This window comes from Mustela putorius, unplaced genomic scaffold (assembly GCF_011764305.1).
Source record: "Mustela putorius furo isolate JIRA1106 unplaced genomic scaffold, ASM1176430v1.1 tig00537248_pilon_pilon_pilon, whole genome shotgun sequence".
Classification (NCBI taxonomy): domain Eukaryota; kingdom Metazoa; phylum Chordata; class Mammalia; order Carnivora; family Mustelidae; genus Mustela; species Mustela putorius.
In genome coordinates, this window is record NW_025422387.1 from 681,113 (window position 1) to 687,712 (window position 6,600).

Consider the following 6,600-nt stretch of genomic DNA (forward strand, 5'->3'; position numbering starts at 1 on the left):
CTCCCTGCTGAGCGGAGAGCCAGACGCGGGCTCGATCCCAGGACCCTAAGATCATGACCTGAGGTGAAGGCAGAGGCTTTAATCCACGGAGCCACCCAGGCGCCCCTCCACAGCGGTTCTTAATCCCTTCCACATTCTCTTTACAAAAGCAAGTCAAAAGCCCAGAGCAGTTTTTAAAATACACTGCAACCAAACCGAAACATTTCTTCCTGCAGGACTGATTTTGCGACTTCATGGTGTCAGAGACAGCAGGGTATGTATACCGGACTTCCTACCCCAGGACCAGGAACTGCTCACAGTGCCTCAGGGTACACCCCTAACTCCGTAACTGCCACACCCACGTCATTCCATTAGCTCTACACTCCTCAGCTGAGATAACCCGACTGAGTTCCTCTGGGCTCCTCCAAGACGGCCCATCTGCGCTTAACAGAGCTTCGTACTAAACCATCGCGCGAACCAACAAATCGCTTCACGTCTGCACTGAACAGAGCTTCGTACTAAACCATCGCGCGAACCAACAAATCGCTTCACTTTCACCCCGTTTACTCTGCACTTTGCCGCAGACTGTCAGTCTCATCAGTCTTTTAACAAACACTTGTGGAGGTTCTGTCTCCTGTTCCAGCCAGAACATGGGAGAAGCACTGCATTGTACCAGGGATTGAGCAAAACCCTTTACTTAAGACTGAGCTCTACTGCCTACCAGGTGTGTGATCTTACAGGGTTTGCCTTTCTTCGGTTAAATTAGGAAACCAATGTACGCTTTAAACATCAGTTATAAAAATAAAATAAAAATAAAAAAATAAACACCAGTTATGTCTCATAAAAATTACCACTTAAAAAATCAACAAATATTCACTCAGTTCAAATCCGCATGTAGTTCCTGTCGGCAGGGGTTGTGCTAGATTATGGGAACACAGTAACGGACAAACAAAATCACAGCTCTCCCAGGTCTGAAGACAGATATTAAGTCGATTCACAAAACACAGGATCATACGTGAACGTGCTGCTGTGAAGAAATCGTGTGGGCACCCTAATGACGCAGGAAAAGCTTCCGCCCTGTTCTGGAAGGATCAACTAAGCTGACAGCTGAGGACGATCTGCGCCTTAATGGACCGCGTTAATGGACCGGGAGGGAAGGTCCTCTTCTGGCATCCCAGGAGTCCGTCTTTAAATGCCTATTAAGTACCTACTGCGCGCTGGGCTGCCACCACCAGGTGAGGATCGGTCTACGAGTCACTCGTTTAGGAAAATAAACAGGAGAACACGCACTCCTTGGAGGAAGGACTTCTTACCTACCTGGCAAGCCGACCCGTCGGGTCACGGCTGGCCTCGAGGGAGAGGGAAGAAGCATGGTTTCGCAGTAGCCCCAGCATTCCCATGCGGGTCCAGCCGCTGGAAGCCACGCTCCGGCCATTTCTCAGGGACACGGTACTGCACCGCGCTCCGGCCACTTCTCAGGGACACGGTCACTGCTCCGCGCTCCGGCCACTTCTCAGGGACACGGTCACTGCACCGCGCTCCGGCCACTTCTCAGGGACACGGTCACTGCACCGCGCTCCGGCCACTTCTCAGGGACACGGTCACTGTACCGCGCGCCGGCCACTTCTCAGGGACACGGTCACTGTACCGCGCGCCGGCCACTTCTCAGGGACACGGTCACTGCACCGCGCGCCGGCCACTTCTCAGGGACACGGTCACTGCACCGCGCTCCGGCCACTTCTCAGGGACACGGTCACTGCTCCGCGCTCCGGCCACTTCTCAGGGACACGGTCACTGCACCGCGCTCCGGCCACTTCTCAGGGACACGGTCACTGCACCGCGCTCCGGCCACTTCTTAGGGACACGGATACTGCACCGCGCTCCGGCCACTTCTCAGGGACACGGTCACGGCACCGCGCTCCGGCCACTTCTCAGGGACACGGTCACTGCACCGCGCTCCGGCCACTTCTCAGGGACACGGTCACTGCACCACGTGCCGGCCACTTCTCAGGGACACGGTCACTGCACCGCGCTCCGGCCACTTCTCAGGGACACGGTCACTGCACCGCGCGCCGGCCACTTCTCAGTGACACGGTCACTGCACCGCGCTCCGGCCACTTCTCAGGGACACGGTCACTGTACCGCGCGCCGGCCACTTCTCAGGGACACGGTCACTGCACCGCGCGCCGGCCACTTCTCAGGGACACGGTCACTGCACCGCGCGCCGGCCACTTCTCAGGGACACGGTCACTGTACCGCGCGCCGGCCACTTCTCAGGGACACGGTCACTGCACCGCGCGCCGGCCACTTCTCAGTGACACGGTCACTGCACCGCGCGCCGGCCACTTCTCAGGGACACGGTCACTGTACCGCGCGCCGGCCACTTCTCAGGGACACGGTCACTGCACCGCGCGCCGGCCACTTCTCAGGGACACGGTCACTGCACCGCGCGCCGGCCACTTCTCAGGGACACGGTCAGTGCACCGCGCGCCGGCCACTTCTCAGGGACACGGTCACTGCACCGCGCGCCGGCCACTTCTCAGGGACACGGTCACTGCACCGCGCTCCGGCCACTTCTCAGGGACACGGTCGCTGCACCGCGCCGGCCACTTCTCAGGGACACGGTCACTGCACCGCGCGCCGGCCACTTCTCAGGGACACGGTCACTGCACCGCGCGCCGGCCACTTCTCAGGGACACGGTCACTGCACCGCGCGCCGGCCACTTCTCAGGGACACGGTCACTGCACCGCGCGCCGGCCACTTCTCAGGGACACGGTCACTGCACCGCGCGCCGGCCACTTCTCAGGGACACGGTCACTGCGCGCCGGCCACTTCTCAGGGACACGGTCACTGCACCGCGCGCCGGCCACTTCTCAGGGACACGGTCACTGCACCGCGCGCCGGCCACTTCTCAGGGACACGGTCACTGCACCGCGCGCCGGCCACTTCTCAGGGACACGGTCACTGCACCGCGCGCCGGCCACTTCTCAGGGACACGGTCACTGCACCGCGCGCCGGCCACTTCTCAGGGACACGGTCACTGCACCGCGCGCCGGCCACTTCTCAGGGACACGGTCACTGCACCGCGCGCCGGCCACTTCTCAGGGACACGGTCACTGCACCGCGCGCCGGCCACTTCTCAGGGACACGGTCACTGCACCGCGCGCCGGCCACTTCTCAGGGACACGGTCACTGCACCGCGCTCCGGCCACTTCTCAGGGACACGGTCACTGCTCCGCGCTCCGGCCACTTCTCAGGGACACGGTCACTGCACCGCGCTCCGGCCACTTCTCAGGGACACGGTCACTGCACCGCGCTCCGGCCACTTCTCAGGGACACGGATACTGCACCGCGCTCCGGCCACTTCTCAGGGACACGGTCACTGCACCGCGCTCCGGCCACTTCTCAGGGACACGGTCACTGCACACGCGCTCCGGCCACTTCTCAGGGACACGGTCACTGCACCACGTGCCGGCCACTTCTCAGGGACACGGTCACTGCACCGCGCTCCGGCCACTTCTCAGGGACACGGTCACTGCACCGCGCTCCGGCCACTTCTCAGGGACACGGTCACTGCACCGCGCGCCGGCCACTTCTAGGGACACGGTCACTGCACCGCGCGCCGGCCACTTCTCAGGGACACGGTCACTGCACCGCGCGCCGGCCACTTCTCAGGGACACGGTCACTGCACCGCGCGCCGGCCACTTCTCAGGGACACGGTCACTGCACCGCGCGCCGGCCACTTCTCAGGGACACGGTCACTGCACCGCGCGCCGGCCACTTCTCAGGGACACGGTCACTGCACTGCACCGCGTGCCGGCCACTTCTCAGGGACACGGTCACTGCACCGCGCTCCGGCCACTTCTCAGGGACACGGTCACTGCACCGCGCTCCGGCCACCGCCGCAGGGACACGGTCACTGCACCGCGCTCCGGCAACTTCTCAGGGACACGGTCACTGCTCCGCGCTCCGGCCACTTCTCAGGGACACGGTCACTGCTCCGCGCTCCGGCCACTTCTCAGGGACACGGTCACTGCACCGCGCTCCGGCCACTTCTCAGGGACACGGTCACTGCACCGCGCTCCGGCCACTTCTAGGGACACGGTCACTGCACCGCGCGCCGGCCACTTCTCAGGGACACGGTCACTGCACCGCGCGCCGGCCACTTCTCAGGGACACGGTCAGTGCACCGCGCGCCGGCCACTTCTCAGGGACACGGTCACACTGCACCGCGCGCCGGCCACTTCTCAGGGACACGGTCACTGCACCGCGCGCCGGCCACTTCTCAGGGACACGGTCACTGCACCGCGCGCCGGCCACTTCTCAGGGACACGGTCACTGCACCGCGTGCCGGCCACTTCTCAGGGACACGGTCACTGCACTGCGCTCCGGCCACTTCTCAGGGACACGGTCACTGCACCGCGCTCCGGCCACCGCCGCAGGGACACGGTCACTGCACCGCGCTCCGGCCACTTCTCAGGGACACGGTCACTGCTCCGCGCTCCGGCCACTTCTCAGGGACACGGTCACTGCTCCGCGCTCCGGCCACTTCTCAGGGGGACACGGTCACTGCACCGCGCTCCGGCCACTTCTCAGGGACACGGTCACTGCACCGCGCTCCGGCCACTTCTAGGGACACGGTCACTGCACCGCGCGCCGGCCACTTCTCAGGGACACGGTCACTGCACCGCGCGCCGGCCACTTCTCAGGGACACGGTCAGTGCACCGCGCGCCGGCCACTTCTCAGGGACACGGTCACTGCACCGCGCGCCGGCCACTTCTCAGGGACACGGTCACTGCACTGCGCTCCGGCCACCGCCGCAGGGACACGGTCACTGCACCGCGCTCCGGCCACTTCTCAGGGACACGGTCACTGCACCGCGCGCCGGCCACTTCTCAGGGACACGGTCACTGCTCCGCGCTCCGGCCACTTCTCAGGGACACGGTCACTGCACCGCGCTCCGGCCACTTCTCAGGGACACGGTCACTGCTCCGCGCGCCGGCCACTTCTCAGGGACACGGTCACTGCACCGCGCGCCGGCCACTTCTCAGGGACACGGTCACTGCTCCGCGTGCCGGCCACTTCTCAGGGACACGGTCACTGCTCCGCGCTCCGGCCACTTCTCAGGGACACGGTCACTGCACCGCGCTCCGGCCACTTCTCAGGGACACGGTCACTGCACCGCGCTCCGGCCACTTCTCAGGGACACGGTCACTGCACCGCGCTCCGGCCACTTCTCAGGGACACGGTCACTGCACCGCGCTCGGCCACTTCTCAGGGACACGGTCACTGCACCGCGCTCCGGCCACTTCTTATGGACACGGTCACTGCACCGCGCGCCGGCCACTTCTCAGGGACACGGTCACTGCACCGCGCTCCGGCCACTTCTCAGGGACACGGTCACTGCACCGCGCTCCGGCCACTTCTCAGGGACACGGTCACTGCACCGCGCTCTGGCCACTTCTCAGGGACACGGTCACTGCACCGCGCTCCGGCCACTTCTAGGGACACGGTCACTGCACCGCGCGCCGGCCACTTCTCAGGGACACGGTCACTGCACCGCGCGCCGGCCACCGCCGCAGGGACACGGTCACTGCACCGCGCTCCGGCCACTTCTCAGGGACACGGTCACTGCACCGCGCGCCGGCCACTTCTCAGGGACACGGTCACTGCACCGCGCGCCGGCCACTTCTCAGGGACACGGTCACTGCACCGTGCTCCGGCCACTTCTCAGGGACACGGTCACTGCACCGCGCGCCGGCCACTTCTCAGGGACACGGTCACTGCACCGCGCGCCGGCCACTTCTCAGGGACACGGTCACTGCACCGCGCGCCGGCCACTTCTCAGGGACACGGTCACTGCACTGCGCTCCGGCCACCGCCGCAGGGACACGGTCACTGCACCGCGCTCCGGCCACTTCTCAGGGACACGGTCACTGCACCGCGCTCCGGCCACTTCTCAGGGACACGGTCACTGCTCCGCGCTCCGGCCACTTCTCAGGGACACGGTCACTGCACCGCGCTCCGGCCACTTCTCAGGGACACGGTCACTGCACCGCGCTCCGGCCACTTCTCAGGGACACGGTCACTGCACCGCGCGCCGGCCATTTCTCAGGGACACGGTCCCTGCTCCGCGCGCCGGCCACTTCTCAGGGACACGGTCACTGCACCGCGCGCCGGCCACTTCTCTGGGACACGGTCACTGCTCCGCGCGCCGGCCACTGTCGCAGGGACACGGTCACTGCACCGCGCTCCGGCCACTTCTCAGTGACACGGTCACTGCACCGCGCTCCGGCCACTTCTCAGGGACACGGTCACTGCACCGCGCTCCGGCCACTTCTCAGTGACACGGTCACTGCACCGCGCGCCGGCCACTTCTCAGGGACACGGTCACTGCACCGCGCGCCGGCCACTTCTCAGGGACACGGTCACTGCACCGCGCGCCGGCCACTTCTCAGGGACACGGTCACTGCACCGCGCTCCGGCCACTTCTCAGGGACACGGTCACTGCACCGCGCGCCGGCCACTTCTCAGGGACACGGTCACTGCACCGCGCTCCGGCCACTTCTCAGGGACACGGTCACTGCACCGCGCTCCGGCCACTTCTCAGGGACACGG